Raw genomic sequence first — 25,063 nt, forward strand, 5'->3', positions numbered from 1 at the left:
TCAGCTGAGCCCAGATCCCAAAGATCTAAAGATCTTTCCTTAATCCCTAAATTTGTGGGATTTGGCTTCTTTTACACGTTTGTTGCTGTTGCATCAGGGTTTGACCCAGAATTAGAGGTCTGTGTTTATAGTTGCCAGTTGTTTTTTCCTGCAGCAGGTAGGCGAATGCCCCCAGTAACTGACCAAGCACTTGCTCCCAAACAACTGATACCGCTCTTGGCCAACTCCCTTGCCTGAATTAACTTTGAGTGGTTTGATGCATTTCACCTCCTCTAGTTCACTTGCGTGATTGCTATAATACAAATGCACAGTGGCCAGACTATAAAAATCGGTGAGTAAGTGACAGGGAAAGCCACATGGAGGGCCTGGATTCTCGAGGGAAACAGCACTGCTCGCCTCAGCTTCTGGAGATGATATTGATGGGAAGAAGTGGGTTTTGTCTCCGGACTGGCAAGGGGGAAGAGGGTTCTAGTCCTTCGGTCCTGCCTATCAGCTGATTCATTTCCTGCGTGCAGAGGGAGTGTTGTGTTGTGGGAGATGAAACCTCCGTTTAAGGAGAAAAGCCATGGCAGGGCTGGCCAGATTCACTAGTTCTGCAGCCCCAAAGGGCTGTCGTGGATCCAAGAATCGGGTCCATACACTCAAGCTGAGTGTTTGTTTCTTAAATCCTTAATATTAAATGGCCCACCCTATAAGGTCCTGGGTGCAATCCCTCAACATTCCTGATGAAGACTTTGGATCCGCTAAAGAGGAGACTTTTCCCCAGAAAATCCATCCCATTTCGTACCCTAAGCCGGGCCCTGCCATGAAGAGAGACTGTATGAGCAGTAGCTGTGTGGATGCCCAAGCGGTGCAGATGCGATCAGTAAAGATCATAGTTACGTATCTCACTATCGAGGGTCAGGGCTTTGGTTTAAGTGACTGCCGGTAAGAAAGGATGTGATTGGTCCCAACTGTGCCTTTGCCTCTGGAGCCAATAGATATTGATGTGCGGTGGGTAACCCTGTCCTTTGTCAGGTGACTAGCACCAGGCAATAAAGACCATTCTTTTCCCAGCTGTGTGTCACCTTTAGTGCCGTAACTTGGTTAATAGTTCCACCGTTACTGCTGCTGTCGGTTGTCGCTGGGTGTGGTTTAGGCTGGGTTCCTAGGGCGGCAGTGCATTGGCGATTATAGTGAAGGATGTTACCTTTGCAACAGAAAAAAAAAGCTCTATTTTGATTTTGGGTTCTGAGAAAAGCAGGAGCATTTATAGAAAGATGCTTTAAGTGAGGGATCCACAATTTTACACCAGCTCTACAAATGCTCAATTTTTAGAGAGAGTAGGCACCAGCTCTCAGCTTTGGGGGGACATTACTGGACGGGAGAGGCGCTCAGTCTATCCAGATTGTGATTCAGCTGAGTATCACCCTGGCAAAACAAACCTCCACGTGCTGAACCCTAGCCCAACTGAAATGTTTTCTTTGAGTTCCCCCGTTTGCCAAGCACACTTCCTCTCTTTTGATTCTTGCCACCTACTTACAGCCTGACTTGCAACAACAGAAAAAAAATAATAAAAAATTGCAGCATTCAGTAGAAGGCTTTCCTGTCTAATGACGTTAAATTTATTAACCAAAACTCGGTCTGCACCAGGGTGGGATCTAATAATATTCAGGCTATGGAGACATCAAGTAGAAAGAAGCTTAAAGCCCTTTTTATTTCACAGTAAAACTGTCAGTAAATAACTGGATTGTCTTGAGACTGAGAAAATGGGGATTTATCTTCCTGAACATGAAAAGTGTGCTTATTTTTTTTATCAGCTTCAAAAAGCCCCAGCAACCTTGATTTTCCTTCCATACCGTTCTCCGCAGCTCCGCCAAGCCCCAAAACCACACCAATCAAGAAGCAGACTCTAAAGATCATTTTTAATTAAATTATTAAATTAATTCCTTTCCTTCCTTCTCTGTTTCTCCCTTGCCCCCCTCCTCCATTCTCTTTCTCCCTGTTTCCCCAGCTAATGACTTCTAAGCACTGTGGCATTTGAGCACTACCTGTCAGTAACACCACACTTCCATGCTGGTATTTAAATTGGGCACTGAGACACATAATTCCCTGCAGATGTTTCCCCCATTTGATGATATTCTCGGAGGTAAATCTCCAATCGCTCCCTGTTTTCTTTAATAACGCTAATAGGCACAGATTAATTAAACTGTTATATTTCCTTCTTTCTACCGGCACCAGTTAGAAATCTTATTACCTGCTCCTCTCTGCTTGCCTTGTCCCCAAAGTGGTTCAATTCCAGCCAGTTTCCCAGACTTCTCTGAGGCTGTTGCGCAAGGTGAAACTACAGACACTGTCTCCAAAGGGCCAGATTCTGCTTTCGGTTCTACCCTGGCAACCCTCTTGAACTTTCATAGAATCACCAGGGTGTAACCGAGGGCAGAATTTAGCTCAGTCTGGCTGAAGAGGTTCTTTCTTGAAAGCAACAGCAGGTCTATTGTTGAGTCTAGATACCCACTCTAAAGGGCTGCAGCTGTAGGGAAGAGGAACTGTATACATCTATCAACTCCTTGAGGGCCCCAGGATGTATTAGTTAAGATTGCGGGATAGCGTGTCTGGGCTGTAGTGAAGGGTTCTTTTGAATGACACTCTGGACAGACAGTTGCACATCTGTAGCTCTATGGTTAGGTTTTCCAGACAGTGGGAATGTGACAGTGTGTGGGAAAATTCGGGCTAAAGGAGGCACACTAAAGAATGCACTAAAGATTTTGGTCAGATAGCTCAGTGGGGACTCATGTGTTGACCAACAAGACCAGACCACAATACAGAGGCTTGTTTTCACACAAGGATTTGCGACGTCGTTTGAAATCCACTCAGGAGCTTCCTGCACTAATTACATTTATAGTCATCATTATCCTAATATCCCCCATTCATCTAGTACTGTTTAGTCACAAGGATCCCAAAACATTTCACACACTAGGGGCAAAATCCTGAAGTCCCAGCCTGGTTTGTGCTCTGTGGGAGTTGTGACTGAGTGAGAACAGCAGAATACAGCCCTCTGTAGTTATAGGAATCGCCTCAGGACTGGTTTAAAAGGCTTCAGCCTGTTCACAGCAAACTGCACACTTTGGGGGTGGGGGTGGGGTGCATTTTGACCTGGGCAGCCCCTACACTTACAGAAAGTGTTATTTGGGATCATTAATGTCCATGCGGAGCCGGCAGGTTGTCTGTTTCAGGTCTCACCTGAAGGATTCAATGCGGAGAGACTCCCTGGCTCTCATGGAGAACCCCCAGTTGCTCTAACTTATGTCAACCCCTCCTGAGTGGCTGTAGTGCCATGTGCTATGGACCTGTCCCCTCCCAACCCCACCTCCAGCGTGGCCCCTCCACCAGGGCTTACAAGGAGTGCAGCATAGGGCTGCATATGGCTGCCCTGCACTTTGCGAGTGCAGGAGGACTTTTCCTCTGGCTAGTTTCCTATATGGTCCCTAGTCATGGCCAGAGTGGCATATGGAGACCAGAGCAGGGGACAGAACCTGCCCCAGTGTGTCTTCGGTGACAGTCTGCAATGAAACGAATGCAAACAGCACAGTCCTTGGAGATGCACAGAAAACAAAGCATAACGGCTGCATGACTAAATACGCCTCACCAATGTCTGATCCTGTCCGGGGCTGAGTACTCGCAGCTCTCACCAACATCAATGGGAGCTAGGACGCAGCACCTTTTAGGATCAGGCCCAAATCTGGGAGGAAATTAGTCCTTAATGTTCATATGTGTAAGGCTAAAACCTGATAGGGAAGTTCTCCTGTGTTAATTTACCCGAGTTATTTACTATACTGATTACTGAAGATACTCTGATTAGTATATGAAATATTTCTATACCTGCAGCCTGATTAAGCGATAGCTGCAAAATAAATATTTGTCTCATTATAGTTGTGTGATCACGCAATCAAAGACCCGATCATAGTGGAAAGGGGAATGAGATAAGGCTGGTGTGGGAATGGAGGGAATAGTGACAGACTTTGGGGGACTGAAGGGAGATAAAAGAACGGACAGAACTGGAGGGAAGGCTTAGTGGTCAAAGGCTTATGATTGAATACCTCAGAGGGCACGATTCTTTTCTCATTACAGTGGTGCTCATTGGAAATAGCTCCACTGAAGGCACCTAGATTTCCTGGAATCACAGGTTGGAATGCAAAGGTGGTTTAAAATTCAGTCTTTAGAGTACACACAACCAGCCTTAGGGGCTGCTCTAATTCCCACTGGCTGGTAGGGACTCCCCGGGGCATTACACAGCTGGTGATCACTGGTGCACAAGGCATTTTGTATGCATCCCCTTTCATCCCAAGGCACGAAATAAGTTGTCTGAAAGCGATTTAAGAGAGATCTCAGTGTGAACCACCCCGGTACACTGTTCTTTATCTATCTGTTAGGAGAGCAGGGGAATTTTATTGTGGTTGTAGAAGCAGCTATGGGCAGAGGTTGCCTTACGAATTTATGAGGCCCGATGAAGATGAGCCACCCGAAAGTACAGGAACGCGTCCCAGATACGGCGTATAGTTACGCCTCGCAACGTCGTGTGCCATCCGTGCGCCTTGAATGAATGCGAGCACCGGTATACCGCAAAAGAGCTGAAGTCATTCTTCTAAGGGCAGGGTGTGGTGGGGAGGAGGTATGTTGCTAAAAGGAGGCTGCTCTTTGCATGGTGCTATATATTCAGGTAATGCTAACGAATGGCTATATAGCGGCTAGGTGCATGTGCGTCAGCACTGTTCTCTGCTGGATGCCTGCTCGCTGTATGACTAGCACTGCCGTCTAATGGCCCACAGCAGCTTTAAGACCTGCCACTACATCTAACAGAGATTCTTTTTTAGCTCAAGCAGCAGCAGGCTGCTTTGGGAGCTGACGGTTTTGAACATCTAGCCTGGATCCAGCACGTTCGCAGATTAGCTGGTGTCTGTAGTGGCCAGTGTTTTACCTGCAATATCATTGGACTGGTATAGAAAGCACAATAGGATCCATGTTAGTTCTGTGTTGTTTTGTGTCCTGCCATCGATCATCACATTAAAAATGACTCAGGGTTGAGTCTGATGCCCCTGTCTGAGCGTCAGTAATAAAAGCGCTCGGGAATTTAACCACCCGGTCTTCCGTGTGATGCTCCCGCTGCATCAAAGACCAGCTGCTCTGCATGAAACGAAGGTCCAGAGCGAGAGAGAGGCTGAATGGCAGCCTTTGCATCTTTGTTGCCATGAAGCATAACCTGGGTTCAGTTCCTAGTTTCGCCCTCTTGCCCCCTGAGGCAGCAGATGCTAGAAGAGTTGTGGAGGCAACATGCTTAGCCCGAGGGGCTGGGGAGAGAGTGCGCTTGTCATTCCTCTGGCGTGTGGTGTGGATGGGTCCTAAAGGGATTCCCATTCAGTCCTCCATGTGGAGGAAGGGAAGTGGAAAGCATGGCCGTGTGGGACTATTCCTAATACCCACGACAGGGTTCCCAAGTGTTTTCATAGAGTGGACCACATTTTACTGGAGGCAGAGCCTTTTTTTGGACACCTGCCTTCTTTTCACACTGACGTGTTCACCTCCTCCCTCGTTTACAATCATCTGAACAACCTCCTCTCCCAGTGATTGTGCAACACCCCAGGGGCAATAACAGCAATTGCTTACATGGAAAAATAATATATGTCAGGAAAGTATTTAGTCATCTTTAACTGTTCAGCTGGTGGCTCTGGTCCCTTAAGGTGGTTCCTGTTTTCTCTCCTCCTTGTATTCTGTAGAGGCGACTTCTAGGCCAGGTCCACACTAGGAAATCAGGTCAATATAACTATGTTGCTCCGGGGTGTGAAAAATCCACCCCCTGAGCAACACAGTTAAATCAACCTAACCTAACCCCCCGGTGTAGACAGCACTAAGTTGATGTCTTCACTAACGTGCTGCAGGGGCGAAGCTGCAGTATTTTAAGTATAGACCTGCCCCTAGCGAAGGTTGCAAGGCTGGCTGCTCCTCTTTGTTTCCAGCTGCTTCTATAGATACCAAGGCTCTTCTTTACAAGGAAGAGCCTGCAGGCCCAAAGAACCAACTGGAAGGTTAGGCAGTGAAACCAGTGTAGCTCTCCACAGGTTCACAGCTAACTGTTCTGTGGGCCACCTTCTGAGAACTGCTGACTTGGCCTAACTGTCCATCCCTCCCACACATATTACAACGGTATCTGAGCACTTACCTAAGGCTTTACAAACATTAACTAATAGCAATAAAGACATGGGCATAACTCACTAGGACTGTTTTTAGAAACTAAAGGAATCGCGTAGTATGATATGGTGGCTGAGCCGGGCTCAGATGAGTGGCAGGGCTCAAATCCCTCCAAATACACCCCCCCTCCCGCCCTCTCCCCATAGTGATTTTCCTTGGGTTAATAGTAAGCAAGAAAATCCATTATGGCAGTTTAACTGCCACTCTACAAACCGTCCCTGCTCCCCCCTTCCCTCTCCTATGTGTAAGGGGGTTTATTTGCATAATACAATTATTGTCAGAGGCCGATTTGCATAAAAGACATGGCGGAAAGACCACCAAGGGGCTGGCTGGGCCGATAAAAGGCCTTTGAGGGGAGTCTTAAGAGAGCACCAAAGGGGAAGTTGGTAGGGCCTCATCTGGGTGCCGTACTGGTTACCCCATCTTCATAAGGATATGGCAGAATTAGAAAGGGTTCAGAGAAGGATTAGGGACATGGAAAAACTCTCCTATGAAGAGAGATTGAAAAGACTGGGATTGTTTGTTGTTAACCCTTATTGAGATTGCAAAGTCTAGCACTCGAAAGTAAGGAAATGCTAGTATGAAAGTTGCTTGTGCAACCTTAATCCAGCCCCTTTGTGCGTATGCATTATGATACGTGATCACATACTATTTTTTTCCACAGGATCCCTGCCTCATTCGGTGCACAGAACGGACAGTACTCACTTAATAAGCAGCTGATCAATACTTGGTTTTCTCCTTATTGTTCAATATCTGGCCCCAGGCCTTACATACTGCATGCTATTCAGACCCAGCTCTGAAGACAGAATTATTCATTTTCTCATGGGCTTTTCTCTGATGCTCATCACAGTAGTATCTGACTGTGTTTTAAATGTTAGTGGATTTATCTTCACAATATCCCTGTGACGTGGGGATGGTATTATTCCCATTTTACAGCTGGGGAATTGAGGCACAGAGAGATTAAGGTAAACAATTTCCACTAATTTTGGGTGTCCAATTTGAGACACTTAAGCCCTGGTTTTTCAGAGTCCTTAGCTCTGTGTGTTCAAAGCCCAGCTCCAGTTGTGAGTGCTCAGCAAGTCTGCAAATCAGACCCCAGGGTGTCAAGTTGGGCACCCAGAAAATGAAGTGCACACAATCAGTGACCACCTCTGAAAAGTTTGGCTTAAGGGACTTCCCAGAATCACAAAGAAATTCTGTGGCAGAGGCAGGGATAGAATCCAGTTCTCCAAGGCAGCTTTCAACTGCCTTAACAGTGAGATCCTCCCTTTCTCTTCCTGCAGTCCCCTGCCTCGGTCACTACAGACCTTTTCACTTCTGCAGCAAATAAATCAGGATTCAACAGACAACAGCCTCCTTCATTACACAACCCTGACTCATCCCCAGGGCAGATCCGTCCTGGGCATTGAATGAAGAAGTCCTGTGGAAAAAATAATATGCAATCATGTAATTAAAGACTCCTCATGCTTACAAGGGTGCCAAATTAAGGTTGCAAAGGCACCCTTAATTTTGGCATTTCCTAACTTTTGAGTTTTTGACTTTGCAACCCTAATAATGTTAAAAAAAAATCAAACTGGGGAAAAAACCAGAAATTCAATCATGTGGCATTATATTGACACCCACATGGGTCATCGGCAGAGTTTAGATCCACCACACAGACCTCTGCAACTTGTGCTAGCAGAGTAACTTATAGCAGTAGTAGGTTGTCATCTTCTACGTGGACCTGCACTAGAAGGGGATAAGACACACCCTTTGCCAGTGAGTTTAACAGATGTTTACTGACAGCAGCGGAATGGTGAGACTCAGGAGGGGCGCGTGCTAACGGGCACAGACTTCTCTGCCTGTTTCCCCCAAGCTTGACCTCTTCTGCTTCACCCCCTCCAGCCTGTCCTTGGCCCAGTCCTGAACGCTTGGCTCTTGTCTCAGTTCCATTCTCCTAGCCTGCCCCTCCCAGTCTCCACTCCTCAAGCTTTTTCATCCCAGTCTCCTCGTGCAGCCAGTCCTCAGGCTCACTCCGAGTCCTAATCGCTCTCTGCCATGCCCAGTCTCCCCCCCACCCACATCCAGTTCCAGCTCCCCCCTCCGGCCACATCTCGTCCCTAATCAGCCCCAGTCTCCTCCTCTTGGCTCTTGTCAGACCTGTCTCTGGCCTCCCAGTCCTAGTCTCCCCAGGCTCCTCTTAATCTCCCCAGTCCTCCCTCTCCAGTTCCTTGTCCCAGTTCTCCGCTCCCTGGCTCCTCTTCCCAATCTCTCTGCCCAGCCAGTCCCAGTTCTCTCCCTGCACCTTCTTACCTCCCCTCCCTTCTCCCTGCCACTGGTTCCTACTCCCAGTCACCTTGTCCAGCAAGTTCCCATCTCCACTCCATCCCCCAAGTTCCTCGTCCAATCTGAGTGTTTCCCCCATAGCCAACAGGTCCCCTTGCCCATTTCCCTCGCCAGTTCCAGTCCCAGTCTCCCCACACCACGGCACTCCGTCCCAGTCTCCTTTCTTGGCCTCCTCTCCCCTCCAGCTCCCAGTCCCAGTCTCCATATGCAGCCCATCCCACTTTCACTCCCCCTACATCCGTCCAGTCCAAGTCTCACCAGAACCCTTGGCTCAATCTACTCCCTTCCCTCCACTTGATCTGGCATCTGGCCACTCTGAATTTGAATCCTCTTCTACTCTGCCCAGGCGCCAGCAGGTACTGGGAGGGGGGGATCACTGAGAGCACAGGACAGGCAGGCTCCCTGCTCTCAGTTCGGTTGCACAGCCCCACCTCAGCTGGGATCAGCCATTACAGGCGAAGCCCGGCTTTGCTCCTGTAGCCCTGGGCTGAAACATGCTTAGTCGTGGAGATGGCAGATGTGGGATTAGACTAGATGACCCTTTGGTCCCTTCTAACCCTTTGATTCTGTGTGTAACCCACATGCATTATACCGCAGCATTTGATTTCTTTGACCCAGAGAAAGGGAGTGAAGCAGTGGGCAGGGGCCATGGATTTTTGTTGGAATACTCTGTGTCTCTGCGCATATGCAGAGTGCGGGGGAAGGCCAATCAACTAGAGAGGCCCAGCAATTCCCAGAGCTAGGATGCGGGTGTCAGGAGACGTACTCGGTACCTGTTTCAGATGCTGTATAAAAAGTTTTCATTTGGGACATGCAGTCTTCCAGGCCCCACATATATTCACCATCCGAGAGCAGAGCCTATTAGAGCTCAGGGAAAAGGTTATAAATGTCAGAGTTAATGAAAGCCCTGTGGAGTCAGCTGCTGATGGAGGCAGGACCAAGAGATGTCTGTTGCGGGGGGGACAATATCCGTATCATTCTGGATCTAGGTGAGTGCTATTCCAGATCTACTTACTAGGGAAAGCCTCCATTTAGACAGGGTGTGGGCTAGCAGAGTGTGTTTTCTGGACCTAGATGGAGAGCTGGGAGGGGAGCGTTTTTCACTCCTCGAGGCTACAGAGCCTAAAGAATTTGCATTTAACTGCTTTAAACTAGGATTTTGTCCAAGTTAAAGAGAGAACAGGGTAGAGCTCAGTGAGGTGAAGGTATGTAAAGTCTTACCTGGCTTTAGCTGGGCTTATGGGGAAAAGATAGTGGCCTGTTGAGTGAAAGTCTTATAGAAATCCAGGGATGGATTCTTTATATGCTGATCCCACTTGGGCCCAGCAGTGAAGGAGACCAGTCAGCAGTTAACCCAAGAGCTGCAAGGATCCCCAGACTTCTGTTTGCTGCCGAGGCGCTGAAATGTTTGGAAAAGAACATAGATGCTGCCGTTATTCTCAAGCCCTGAAGAATCCAGGTGACACAATACCTGTTACGGCCCCACTATAGAGACCAAGCATTCATCTCTGAGAGAAGATGATGGGAGAGTGTATGCTAAAGTACAGAAGCGTAAATGTTCCATCAAAACCTTGCATTTAAATATATGTAACAGCAGCAAAGTAGGGAAGCCTGGAGAAGAACCAGTAGATTTACTGCCTAATAGCTTATGTTTTAAAAGTATTCCGAAATAGTCCAAATACCATTAACCATGTTTTTGTGTGTAGTAAGTGATTGTTTACTAACAAGTAGTTATGTCATACTAAGACATTCAACTGGCTGGAGCAGCTGCATTCAGGGTTTTGCATAAATAGCCCTGAGGTTTAGCTGTGGGCAATGCTTTCTGAAAGTCCTGAAAAGAGAGAGCTCTGGCCTGTGGTTCAGCAAAGGATTAGGATGAGGTGCAAGAAAAAAGGGTGAATGTAATAGAGTTAAACATATTCTTTCAGCACCCCTGTCCCTGTGGGGATGGCAGACTCTCAGTTTGGTCAGCAGTAGGGTCTGTGAGGGGATGGACCATGCTCAGTGAGGACAGAATCTTGAGCCATTTTAGCTGCTACAGTTGAATTATTCTCTACCTACCATGTGCAAACTGTGATGTTTTTTTCTCCTCAAAGGCTTATAATTTGGCCACACTTGGGTGGGTTTTCCCAGGGACAACAAAAGGCACATCCTTGACACAAAGGCCAACCCCCCGCCGAATTTCAAGTCCCTGCTCCAAAGCATGGGAGTGCTTCAAAGTGTTCAAAGAAAAGGCCACCAGAATTTTTTTTATAAGCGCAAAACCCTTTTTTCCCTGCCCTTGTTCTTGGAAATGGCTGAACTGTTTTGGCTGAAATTTTCCAAAAAAAAAAATTCACCCTGAGACTGACACCTGACATGGAAAATTTCAACCCAGATGGTTAAAGTTTGGCAAAGTTATGCACAACTGAAAACCAGGTCTTAAAATGAGACGTGTTGGGCAACTTTAATAATAGACAGCACTACCAGTCTTGCCTGTAATAATGAAGGTCTAGAGAAGGTGGATCAAGAGTTACTGTTCTCCTGGTCTCATACCACAAGAACAAGGGAAATCAATGAAATAAACAGGTGGCAACATTCAAAACCGACAAAAGAAAATACTTTTTCGTGCAACGTGCAATTAAACGGTGGAACTCACAGGAAATAGCTGAGGCCAAGAACCTAGCAGGGGTCAAAGAAGGATCAGATAGTTACATGGATAACAAGAATATTCCAGAGTTATAATAGTTAGTGCTAACAAAAACTTTGGAAGGGATATAAAATCTCATGCTGCAGGGTTCAAGACAATCTTGAACTGTATGGGATTAAGATGTGACATTCAAGGAGGCAGATTATCCTACATCTGCCTAGCGTTTGGGGTTTGTGAACCTTCCTCTGAGTATCAGGTGCTGGCAATATTGGAGACAGGATATGGGGCTAGAAGGACCTCGGGTCTGATCCCATGTGGCAATTCAGATGTTCCTAGGATGCGGCCAAGTTTGAAGGGACCCAATGGGAGAAGCGTTCTTTGAGCATGGTTGTGTGGAAATGGGTGCCATGCCGCCCCTAGGATAAGGGTGCAACCCCAGCTTTGTAGGGGAGAGGGGAATCCGCAAGGAGCAGCGGTGGAAAGCAGTCTCAGAGACAGGCCATGGAAGAGGCAGCACAAAGCTGTAGAAGAACAATAGGACGTGGCTTTGGAGGGAGCCACAGATGGAGCTGAGTCCTAGCTGGAGAGAAGAGGACATGACTGACATCTGGGCCTCTTCTCTCTTGATTTCTGAGCCAGGGGCCAGTCCCAGGAGACGGACAGAGCAGAAAAATGATGGACACAAAACCAAAAGTTCTTATTCCCACGCCAGGCCAGCCCTTGTTGAGAACTCACCGAGGGCTCCCTATCCTGGCTGCCGCTCACCTGAGAAAGGAGAGAGGTGAGCAGGGCTTTGCCCTGGGGGGAAGTCACCTGGGACGGTATGAAAGCCATACCTAGGCTTCAGAGCCCAAGCTGCAGCTTCAGAGTTGGTCATCCTGGGCCGGGTATTCGCTCCAAAGTGCTGTGTAGACGTACCCTACGGGATTGAGGGCTCAGGCTTCAAGGCCGCCATTGCGTTCTTACTGGACAAAAAAGAAAGGTTTGTGGTTTAGGTCACAGGGTCTCCGTGGCTGCCCAGAGTAAGAGCCTTAGGTCTGGTTTTCGTGTTTTAAACCCCTCACCCTTATATAGCTTTTGGGACATCTGCTCCTCACGTAGGGGCTCAAGCCCCTGATTTGGGGAATGGCTCACAGCTGCCCTTAACTGAGTACCTAGCTCTTGTGTAGCGCTGTTCATCAGCAGATCTCAAAGGTCTTTACAAAGGGTGGCAAACACCATTGCAAAGGTTTAATGTCCCAGGGCGGAAGACAAGCCGTCCGTCCCTTCCTCCAGCTTTCTTTTGCCTCATCTATCCTATCCCTTTCATGACTGCAGCCCCCATAGATACGTAATATACAGAATCAGCCCACCACTAATATTTATCCCAGAGGCACAAATCTCTGAAAATAATGCGTAATCATTCGGAAGGTCCTGACACTAGCCTTCACCGCCGCATCACAAAGCTCCTGCCGCAATTGTGGTATGCGCGTGTGTCAAATCACGCCTCCCAGATAAAGGCTGCTCCGCCGGCCCCTTTTGTACCAGAATATGGAGCCTTGAAAATGTGAAAGAAACCAAAAAATGTAGGACGCCACACAAAGCTGACCCAGTGGGGGCTCAGAAAAACCACAAGGAAGAGGGCTCGACACACAAAAATTGTTTTGTTAGCAAAGCATCGTTGATCCATTTTTGTATTAGTTTGGCTGGAGTGGTAAAAATCCCCATGTGGAGACAGATGGAAGGGGAAGAAGGGAATGTGTCAGGCTGACAACCCAGCAGATAGCTTCATAGGATGCTACGTGCGAGATGCAACCTCAGCGCGTTCCTTCATTGGACGGGGTGGGGCTCCGGAGGCTGGTCACCTTCGACTCATGGAGGAAGGGAGGGTGGAAGACTAGACATCCCTTCTGAAAGTCACCAACAAAGCCAGCCGCTTTCCTTGCATGACGTGACACTCCATCTCTATTAGTGGCATTGCAGCCTCGCTGCAGACTGCGGTGAGTTCTGTTCCCAGATTTGCCACTCGCTCTTGGTGTGGTCTTCAACCAAGACGCTTACCCTGTCTGTGCCTGTGTCCCATCATCCCCGCTGCAGGGTGTGTTCACAGGGACTAGGGGTGACACACTGTTTGGGGCTGGGAGAGGTACGATTGGAAACAATGTTCATGGTCTCCCCCGGCCCCTCCAGGAGGATCCAGTGAGATCCTCAAATTCTCAACTACAGCAAAAGGTCTTGCGTCACACTGACCTTTCTTCCATCCCCTCATCTCCTCTCTTGGGTGGGTCTAGCCTGCCCCCGCTGGCCGGGTGGTCAGGAGCGACTGCTCTACCAATCCAGCGAAGGGGTGCGATTGGGGCCCAGCCCTAGATTGCCGTAAAATGGCAGCATTTACTCACTGTGCCAATGTTTGTTTGGCCAGACTTGACAAGGCCTAAATAAGGAGAATCCACCAGGGAAACGGGAGGTTTGAAATGGGATCATTCTCATGAAGTTGGGATCGTCCTGTTTTCATCACTGCTTAGAACCTGCTCCCATGGAAATGAGTCGGCGTTTTGCAGCCGACTTCAATGAGAGCAGGATTTGGCTCTGAGTGAGGATTTTGAGTGAAATCCAGTGTGTGTTTGGGGTCGGGGGCCTCGGGCAGTAACACTGGTTTTTGGTGTAAAGGTGCAGGGTACGGCTAAGGGGTGGAGAGAGGGAATATCCTGGGAATCTCAGGTGTCCCAGAATGCAGTGTCTGGGAGAAAGCCTTAGGACCTACACTTTGCAGTTGGCCTAGCTCCTGGTTGACGTTGGAAATGAGTGAGGGAAATTCTATGCTTGAATGCCTGGGGCCTCTTAGCTACAGCACAAGCTAAACATGAGATGGTTTATGCTAGCAGACTGTGCTGCCACTGTAGCTGTCTGCTCTCACTGCAGATGTCTCACCAACAGCTCCTGCTCTCTCTCTGCTGCCTTCCCTGCCTGACCTGAAAGCTCCCTGATGGGGCTTGCTCCTGCTGCTGCCTTCTGTCTTTGGAGGGACCCAGTCCTGTCCACTGTGTCTGAATTCCTGATTACTTGCTAATTGCTTGACACGCTCTGCTCGCAATGCAAGAGACAGGCCCCGTGTCGTCCTCTGCGGTTTGCTAGGCGAGCGTATGAACCTCGTCTTGCCCTGACTCGAAATGGATGAAAAAGGAGGAGATTTGATAGGATTAATGCAGAGACTTCAGCTCTGTTTCCTGTCTCCGCATCTGCTGCTGTTGGAGAGCCCTTTGCACATTGTTTTTAGCAGGACTGTTTTCTTTTAGCGATGCCGCCAGGGAAGAACACCGTGGCCTTGGTCGTGCATGGCCTTTGTAAGTGGAGGATGCCTGTGGGGACTGGGCTAAGCGCTAGGCATAAATCACAAGCCCTCTGCCAGCCCACGCCTCTGCTCAGCGACGGGTGAAGATGGGGCAGGGTGTGGGCAGACAGTGGGTGTGTCAGAGCTGGCTTAATCTTCCGGATGTTATGAAGCACTGGGGTGCAAGGGCCTCCAGGCACAGTGCCCAGCAGCAGTGCTCTGGCATCTAGACCTGCCTAACCGCCAGCTTTTGTGGGTTCCTTTCCCTGTTCCCCCTGCTGTGACGCTGGCTTTTGGCTGGGGGCCAGGGTGGGTGCAGCCAGTGGCTGAAACTCCCTTTCCTCCTTCCCGTGCCCACCAGCCAGGGAGACCCCTGCCCTGAGGTCCCGCCAGAGAAGCAGAGGAGGGAGCACTAGCAGCCTGCAGGGTAAGCAGAGAGGGAGTGAGGGAAGGAAAGCTGCCAGCTTAGCAGGTGTGTAAGGGACTGGGGTGAGTGGAGGAGGACGAGGATCAGTGGTGGGCGGAAGGGGAGAACTAGGGGTAGGACTGAAGGAGTGCAAGGAGAAAGGTGTATTGACCAGATGGAGCAGGAATAATGGCAGCGGGAAGATGGAGAATTGACGGCGTATTAGTAGGAAGCTGATTCATTTGTGTGTGGGTCACTGATGGCTTTGGGGTACCCATTTGTGGATTTTACACTTGCAGATGTAAATTTATTCAAATTTATTCTGGGTTTTGGCTGAGCCGGGGCAGGCAGGCCTGCTGGCAGCTTATCAGCTCCAGCCACTGCTGCTGCTTCCATTCCCTCCTATACCAGGGCCTGTTGCTGAGTGGTCAGTCAGGGTCTCCTCCCTCTGCACCCTCACCTGCAGGTTCCTCCTCTTCAGTGCTGGGAGCCAGGGGGAGGGTTGAAACTGGAGAGCGGAGGCAGCAGATTCCTTCATGCTGCAGGATAAATGGGACTTAAATGGGTGAGTGCCTGGGGAGGTGTGTGGCCAGATGCGTGATCATCAGCATGTGCACGGCTGCATATGTTAATGAGCGTGTGCACCATGGTGCATGCATGCATGAATTCACACACTGATGCATGATCATGGGAATGCAAGAATATGCCTATAGAATGGAGGCTGTCTTGGGGACCTATCCAAAAATTATTAATGCCCTTGGGCTTAGGTGTGCAGTTCCCTTTATAGCCCCCTGCCTGTTATCAGGCAGGAGGAGCTAGGCTGCTGCAGAGCAGCAATTTCACCAAAGCAGGATCCAGTGCCCCGTGTTCACTGCCCTGCTCATCCCTTTTTGCCTTCTGCTCAGAGGGCGCATTATTGCGTCCCCTGCAGTGTGTGAGATCGAGCCTGAATAGAGCCCTGCTTAGAGGGCTGCACTTATGCAATATAGAAGTTGCACGGCTGAGTGTGTAATATCTTGTATTTACATAGTGCCGTTCAACCCACGAGGTGCTACAGCATTTTACAGTCAGCGTATATGGGTCACTGCATCCATCTCTGAAATGCAGCCAACTTTGGGGTGAAGTGTAGGCCCAAGGGGAGGAAGGGCAGAATGACGCTGCATGCAATTGACAATGCAGGGTGAATTTAAGTGGGCTGAATGTACGTCCCTGAGTTGGAACTTAGCCACGACTTGAGGTTAACACGCCTCGTATGAAAATTGTCATCAGATCTTTGATAACAAGATCCTCAGGCCTTCCAGAAGGCAGCAGCTCGTACAACTGGTTCGCTGTATGCTCAGAGGGCAGAGAGCCTCCCGCTGTATGGAAACACCAGGCCCACTTCCTGCACCACCCTCCCATCCAAAGACTGAGGCCATTTAACGTGTGAGATCTGACAGGAGCACAGTGCCAGGTGAACTGGGCTCCAGGCAAATCATAAAGTAGGTGTGGTGGAATTAAGAAGCTGATATGAGTCGTATCATGTTGCCACAGCCACTGCAATCACATTGCGTTGACCGTGACATGTTTCTGAAGTTTACATGCCAAGCCAGGGTAGGGCTTCTTCTGCAGCAGAAGAAAGAGACAGGGATGGAGGGAGTATGGGCTAGTGGCTAGAGACAGCTAGGCCTAGATTTGCAACAGACCTGTGCTGTGTGATCTTGGGCAAATCTTTGAACCTCAGTTTTTCCTTTATGGAAATGAGGATAGAATTATTGCGCTACCCCTCTGGGGGGTTGTGTGATGTAATAAACCTTTCTAAGAATGATGAGCCCCTGGACTAAAAGGTGTCACATGAGCACAAAGTGGATGAATCTGCAGAAACTTCACATCCAAGTATTGTGGCCGAACACCAGTGTGAAAGCACCTGGAGAAGGCCCGGGCGGCTGGGAGAAAGGGGTTCAGAAGAGATTACTCGGGTTGAGACACTGATCAGGTAGACGACTGCACCTAGAGGGGTTGTGTGGTTTTCTTTGCTTCCAGTTGTGCGCTGTGAATCAGCATTTCTGCAGACAAACTGATGTACCCATAATGGCAAGACTGTACCAGAGTGAGGTAAATGGGGGGATCACGTGGGGCACCTTGACAATGAGGGGCAGCTTGAGAGTTTGGGGGGGGTTGGTATGATGCTGCAAATTTGAAAGCTGTTCCTCACAGCTTTTCCTCATTAACAAGGTACTGGCTCCAAGGTAAACAAGCTTTCTGTGAAATACCTCCCCTTCCCTCATGGAGCGTTGTGAGACTATGACAGTCTGGCACCAAGAGAAGAAATAAACGCTCTGTGATCAGCTCAGGCTCCCGCGCCGAAATGCGAGGAGATCCGGTTACAGTGAGGGGGTTAGAACAAAAGCGATTTCCTTCTAGAATCAATTCCTCTCCATTTTGTAGGGAGAAGTGAAGGAAAACAACAATTGCCTCTCTCTCCCCGAGATGAAAGCTGCTGGGTTTTGTGGAAGCAGCAGCCCTAAAGCCTGCACGGCACCAGCTGCATCGCCTCAGAAGGACTCAAGCCTCTTGCAAAACCATTTATATTCTGAGGCTGGCTGAGAACGGAGGGTGATCATCCCAGGAGGGGTCCAGAAATAGAAGCTGTAGGACAGGTGTTTGTTGCGATTTGAAATCAACAACAACAAAATGAGGTAGCTGAGTGCTAGTTTCAGCCCTTTACTCTGTTAAGGCCTGATCCTGTGAGGTGCGGAGTGATCTTCACACCCAACTGGAGGTGAGTGTTCAGTGCCTCAGATGATCAGTCCCTATACAAACAAGAGATTTAGTGATGGGGCCTTCTACCATGCATTAAAAGCAGGCCAGCTAGAAAATCCTAACCCCTTAAAAGCACTTTCCGTGAAAGGACAGCTGTACCAACATCACATGAACTGATTTCCCTTTAACCGTAAGCCACATGTGAATTTGAGGCACACGTGGAGCTGACCCGGCTTGTGAAATAAACATGTTCCTGTGTGGTGGTTGTCTTTTTATTTTTGTTTTTATAAACTCAAACTTTTGTGATCCACCCAAGCGTGAGGCAGCTACAGTCTACTCACAAAATACGGACACGTATCCCACCGCAATGTAACAAGGATCGAACTTAGTGAACATATAAACCTTGGCTACAATTAGCCTTTGCGGGACCACTACCTGGATGGAAAATCCAAGTTGGTGACAGAGAGAAGGCACAAAGATAGCAGCAAATTTTCCTACTTCACCTGGGGAATGTACATGATTTCCATTTTCCATCTAGAAATCCAACATACAGAGGTTTTATATTTAGCTAGAAATGGAAAATGTTGGTCCTTTCATTGCTAAGCTTTATGATGACCCTCTGTTCCCAAATGAAGATAGTGAACCCATACATTCAGTGGGATACCAGTGCAACTTCAACATTAAAACTCATGAGAACTGAGTTAGACAGAGTTGGCTTCTGGGTTTTCTGCCCTTCTGTCTACCAAATCTTGCTTTGAAAAGCAAGCCCCCTTCCCCTGTGACTAAAATCTGTAGAAGTCCTCAGAGCTTTTCCCAGCAGTATGTGGGAGTTTACCACATGCTGAGAAATGCTGAAATCCATTATCCATATATGCACTGGATATGTGAAGTTGATATGGGGCTTATCAACTTTGGTGGAAAGAATCTGGTAGGTGTATATACTGTCATTTCAGAACCTGCTTTGCTAAAGGCTGGATTCACGAAGGGAGGACAGGGGTCATAGTTTTGGTTTGTTTTTTTTAAACGTTAACCAAAAAACCTGGCATTCTGGTTTATTTTTTATTTTCAAATTTTAACAAATAGTTTCAGTGCTAGCTGCCAAGCTTCTAGGAACCTGGCACCCATGTAAACAACAGCACAATTAGAATTCCTATCTAGGCCTTCATGTCATCTGACCATGATTTCTGGAGGTCCCTCTTCCATAACGTCTCTAGATCTCAGAACTCCAGACTCCACTGTGTGTACAATACTGTTTCTTGCCATCTTGCATGCAGCAAAAGCCATGACTGTGTCACACCTATCCTCAAATGCCTCTACTAGGACTCTGTTCAGTTTACAATCAGGTTCAAAATTGCCTCCCCAGAAAATTTAGCAGGCCCAAGGACCAGAATGGGCACTATTTAGTGCTGTCAGTGACAGGTTTAAGGCCCAACACCTCGTAATCCTGCAGAACTAGAAAAGAGGGCCGTACACGATTGGAAAGGTCTGAAGCCGTTTTCTTGGTGTCCACTGCAGCTTCAAATCAGGGCCTTACTCAAGACACTGCAGTGCAACTCTTAATGTACATCACGCCATTGATTCGGGGAGTAATTCTTGCTGTGTGGTAAAGATCGCAATCGGCAAAAGGCTTCGGGAGGGGTAAGATGAGCTGGGAACATCAGCGTCTCTTGGCATCCTTGTAGGGGCAGCTTTTGCGTGTGTGGTTTGTTCTCCTGTAACGCTCTGGTACGGGATATCGGGAGTGGAGGTCCTTAGCTTTGCATCATGGTTTTCCAGTGTGCCAGTGTTGGGTATTAAACTCCCGTGTTCAGGAGCTCAGTGCCCAGGCACCTGCAGCCCCTAGAAGCTGTGCTAACAAAGTGCTGTGTGTTATAATTGTACCCGTGAGAGGGAGAGCGAACGTTCCCTATAAAGCACTCTCTTACCCAGTGCTTTGTAGGGAGAGTTAGGGTAGAGGATGGTCTTGTGGTTAGAGCCCAGGAATGGGAGGCAGGCGCCTTGGGCTGAGAGTCTGTGCTGCGCCCGGGGGGGAGAGATTCTGGAGAGGCTGCCAGCACAACGTAGACCACTCTAGGGGCCTGTCTGTTATAGGAGTCTGCCCAGAATCTCCACAGCACTGTGGGCTGCCGCCCTGCCCTCAACGTACTCTTAGGCCAAGGCTTATGAGGGGGCTCTTCAGAGGCTATATTACACGGTGCCTGCCCCAGGAGAACCCTCCTGCTGCAGGAGAGAGGTCTTTTAGACCTTTATGCCTTTCAGACCCTTTTCTGAGGTGTAAAGAGGTTAGAACAGGCTCACCCCTGGTTTCAAATCATGGCTCTGCCACCGACTTGCTGTATTATCTTAGGTATAATCTCCCTATACTTCATCTTCCCCTGTCTTTTAAATGGGGTGAATAATCCTTATTCCCCGCCCCCGAGTGTTGTGAGTCTTATTTCACTGGTGTTTGTGAAACGCTTTGAGATCCTCAGGTAGCAGCGTAGGTGTGATTATCATCATAACGCTTTGCCGACTCGAAAGCTGCAGTGCCGGGAACATGGCGCACAGAAACGGACGCGGGGAAAGGAGAAGAAGTGAACTGCCAAAGCGGGGAAGTACATGGTTTCGTAAAATGTGAGGAGACAGTGAAATTTATGAAAAACAATTAATAGCTGCGAGGACCAAGGATCTAAACCAAAACCTTGGGGAGAGGGGAAATGAAATGGCTTAAGATTATTTTATTGCTTACCTTAAAAAAAAAAAAAAAGATCTGCTAAATGCAAATAAGCATTCACACAGCCTAGGGAGAGGGAGGAGATGGGAGGCATGCGGGGAAAAGTGAGTGGGATCTAGGTTTTGCATCGTTCGCTGAATTACTGGCAGGTCTTTTGTAACATCTGTTAAAAATAAAACAAACATTCATTTCCATTTCTCGCTGCCTGAGATGGCTTCTGCAAAAATTTCAACCTGTCCAGTTCCCCTCTCTCCCCTCATGCCTCTTCTTCTCCAGGGGAGATTTCCTTCCTGGACTTCCCAGGGGCTCCATTAGCCCCACATTAAAGCCTTTTACTCCACTCTAGACTCTCCATTGAAGTAAAAGGAATTCTAATAAACCACTGGGAGAACTCTGCTATTCATTCTTTCCATGGAAACAAGGTACTGACTCAGAACAGAACTCCACTCAAGGAAGCCTGGGTCAAGGCAGAAGGAGACCAAGGAGGAATGGAGAGATGGTTTCCATTATAACAGACCCTTTGAGACAAATAATCACTCCTCCCCCACCAGTGCAGCCCTTCGGGGAGCAGGGGACCTGGTTGTGCTAAGTGGACAGGCTGTGGTCACAGGGGGTTGGATCATTAGCTGAGTGTGTGACAAAGATTGTATGGCTCATAGAGACAGCCGATTACCATATTTAAGGGTGTCTGCTCTCACAAGGTGTATAGATGGGGCCTGACGCACCGCTCACTTATGGTGTAAATCTGGAGTAACCCCATTCAAGTCAGTGGTGTACAACCAGCGTAAGTGAGAGGAGCGTCAGGCTCATAGCCTTTTACATCCCATCCTACGCACACTCAAGTGAATGACAAAATTCCTGCTGACGTGTGTAGGTGCAGGCTCCGTCCCTTAGGACTGGGGAGGAGCCTGTGATCACAGTGTATGTCAGCAGCAGTGGCGTAAGGAGCTGCAGAAAGGAAGTCCTGGAAACTAAATTTAGATCATTCTGATGGTGACTGTTGAAATTCAAAGCCTCTACAGTGGCTTCCTCTGACGTGCTTCTGGTTCCATGTAGCCCCAGCTAGGCTGAAGCTGGAGTGTAGGATTTGAGTTGATTAGACATAGGGGAACGCCTTTGAGGAAGGGACAGGTTGCACAGAAAGTCTCCACTGGAATCAGCTGAGAGCTTGACGGCTGACAAATGAAGAAAATTAAAGTTATTTAAATGAGAAGCAGGTGCCGAGGCGCACTCATGCTGGACAAGGAAATCTGCTCTGGATGGCAGAGAATAAGGCAGTGACTATGGTTGGAGGCGGGGGTCCAGGAGGAGCCGTCCAATAAGGTAACGGTTTGGCAAAAAGAGTTATGGAAAATGGGCAGATTGCTCTGTCACCATTTGTCATCCTTATTTGTCACAGTGTGAGAAGCTTAAAAGCAAAAGGGGAAGTTGTACCAGCCTGCACTGGAAGAAGGCTTGGACGTTAACTGGCATTTCTGAAATCTGTGATGAGAATAACCATTGGGCTGATGTAATTCCTAGCTACACAAATGCATCCACGTAGTGGGGAGGGGATGTGTAGTCATGAGGCTGAATCCCTGTAGATATAATTTGCAGGTCATGAAAACAGTGAGTTGTGCTGTCAATTTCTGCATCAGAACATGGGTGGTGAATACCGAGTGCTGTGAGAAGTCAGGGAGGGAACAAACTCTAGTCAAAACAGTAAAAATGGGTGGCTTTAGCTACCTGAATATAAACTGAACGTCACATGAGGACATGATCTGGAGAAAAAATTTCTCAAGATCATGAGCCATTGGTTCATGGAACAGCTTGTTCTGGAAGAGGAGAGGTGACTCGTGACCTAATTCTGACTCATGCACAGGAGTTGGCCCAAGAAGTAAGGTGTGACTGGCCACAGATAACAGTGACCACAGATAATTAAGGTCCAACATCCTTGCAGATGCAATCACACTGAGAGTTAATGCTGTGAGGATTTTTTTTCAGAATGAGGAAGCTAGTAGAAAACAGCCTGAAGGACAAAGTTAGGAAATGAAAATCCATCGGCTCAGCTTGGAGACTGCATAAGATACTTTACTGGAGTCAGAGAAGGGCTGAATATTCCCTACAAATAAGGAATCAAAGGACAAGAAGTAAACAGTACAGCGAGATGGCAAGGTACGAGGGTTGTTTCAAGCCAAGTATCCCTGAGAAAATGGAAATCCAGACTGAGTAATGATGATAGAACAGAACGTAAACTTTGTGAGGTTAGGCGTAAACTGGAGTTGAAGAGGAAATGTGCAGAACGAAGAGCCTATGTCTTAAAGAGAAATGACAAGAAATGAATTCAATATCTGGGAAATAGAAAGCCCCATGGGAGACTCGGTGGAGCTCCCAGCCCAGCAGATCACAACCAGGGCAGTTACTGTTTGTAGGTGGCAAAGCTGAGACGCTGACAGAACTCGGGTGGCGTTGTTCTAACAGCTTGAGAAGTGATGGTGCAACGGGGATGTGTTACTTGAAGGGAAGCCCTTGCCTCTTATTAGCCTAGTGAACTCTGCCCTCTAGAGCTGGGTGTGGAACAAGGGGCCGTGATAAGTGGTGAAGCAGGGAGGCGGTTCTTTCTGTACCATGCGCTAGAGTGTCTTATCGTTCCCTGTATTCATGGTACCTTGGCAATGGCGGTCATTTGCTTGGTGCTGGTCACTGACCGTGCTAAGCAAGAGAACTGTAACCCACTGTTGCAAGATCTTGAAAATAAAGAATGGGCTTTGTTTGATATCCCCGTGTGCTGCTTGAGCAGTACTCCAGGAACAAAGGTGGACCCCAACCTCCCATTCCTCGCAACTGGACGGTATAATTCACTTGGGGTCGCTGAAGGAGCTAAAGAATAAAGTAATTAATCTGATAAGCAGAGGCGTGAGATATAGTCGTTACTCAAGCAAAACTTCCATTGGATCGGGCTGAGACAGCTGTAACGTATCATTAAAATAGCTACTGTACCAGTACACCAACGGGTAAGCAATGTTGAACCATAGTCAGCATTGCCAATCCAAAACATCCCAAAATCATGAGGCAGACACTTCTGAAATCATGAGATTTTAAAAATAGTACATTTTGGATTGTTTTAATTTGCCTTCTGACTTTTGGACTTTTAAGGTTCACATAGTCAAGCTTTTCTCTGAAAGTGTGAGGGCTAGAAACTTAACAACTACAAAAGCTGAGATTCTCATGCAATCACATGATTCCAGGAGCTGGGGATTTAAGACAGCATGATAGAGTTGACAATACTGCATATTTTATGGGACTCAAAGGTGACATAAAAACTATAGACCAAGGAGCTGTATATCGGTACTAGAAAAAATATTTTTGTGATGAATTAACTAGTGTGTGTCTCCCGTCTGCTTTATGGAATAAAAAATGTCCAGCTATGGGTCATAGCCCCTCTGCTGCTAAGTGCTAAAGGAGATTTTCTTTCAGGTCAAGTGGTAGAAAGGGATCTGTGTTTTTGGATTAAGAGGATCTGAGTGCTAGCCCCACTACTGCCTTGAAGTTCTGACTGGCTGGGGTGTACAGCAAAGTGACACGTGTGAAGTCCTAAGTGATCACGGATTTGTTATAGTGTATTATGTTAGAGAATAAATCAGCCCAACTGGGTCTGGAGCTAGGAGAGAGCTTGGAGGAGTGGGGAGGAGGAGGAGACAGCTGGGAGAAGAACAGTCCCAAGGAGTGGGAAATTGGGTGAAGGAGGAGATATTTTGAATGACTCTGGACTTCATGGAAGACTAAGAGTCAAACCTTTGCCGCCTTATGAGGATTGATCTCTATTTATTGTTTGACTTCTGAATATATACAAAAAATAATAGTGAAAAGAAGGCTCCCATGTGCTCTACCCCATAATTCATCAACAGGGGGTTCCATGTGAAATTAAAAGCCAACAGACTGGAAATGGATCCCGGTGAATTCTCTTTTTCACAATGTACGATGAAACCCTGAAACTTGCTGCCATGGGAGATCATTGAGGCGAATAACTTAGTAAGGTTAAAAAAATAAGAGTAGCCCTTGCAGAAGGGGATATCAATCCTCATACTTCAGGGCATCGTCTGATCACCAGCTGGGGTCAGGCAAAAGTTCCCACTCTCCCCATGGGCGAGTATGACCCAAAGAACTGTAGTGAGAGGGTTTTACAACTTCCTCTGGGGCAGCCAGCATGGGACACTTGGAAGCAGGACACCTGGCTTTGGGGACCAATGGTCTGCAGTGTCATGGTGATTCCTCTGGTTTTGAAACTTTTCATAGGGCCGTTGATTTCCTTTAACCTGGCAGTGCCTAACGTCCTTGTTTCTCTCATGATTTTTCATTTAGAAGAGGTGCATGGGGAAGGATTGCTCTTTGTTAATGCTCCCCGTCCCTCGTTCCAAACACAAAACCTAAAACCACCATGCAAGGAGATTAGCTGCCGTCAGATCTAATTTGCCAGCCACCGTCTACCTAAATCCCAACAGATGCACAAAGCTTGGCGTCCGAGCTTCTGTATTTTTCCTGTCAGTCACTGCCTTGGCTGCAGCTGGCTACGCAGAACAGAGAAAGCTGCAGGTGTGATTTGTTCTCATTTCTCCGCCCCCCTCTCTGCCGCGCTCTTTCTTTTCCCAGCTACCTTACGCGTCCACCTATCTGATCATTGCATTCAAAAATGAAACACAGCCTCAGACCCCAAGACTGTTCTGTATCTCTCTG

At 48.0% G+C, this 25,063-nt stretch overlaps 1 protein-coding gene across 1 annotated transcript in view; it reads left to right on the top strand.

Annotated features, from left to right (window-relative positions):
• The window catches only part of RAI1 (retinoic acid induced 1), a 127,956-nt gene that overhangs the window by 19,334 nt on the left and 83,559 nt on the right, over window positions 1–25,063 (top strand). The gene's annotated exons all lie outside the window — the stretch shown is intronic.

This window comes from Mauremys mutica, chromosome 11 (genome assembly GCF_020497125.1).
Source record: "Mauremys mutica isolate MM-2020 ecotype Southern chromosome 11, ASM2049712v1, whole genome shotgun sequence".
NCBI lineage: Eukaryota > Metazoa > Chordata > Testudines > Geoemydidae > Mauremys > Mauremys mutica.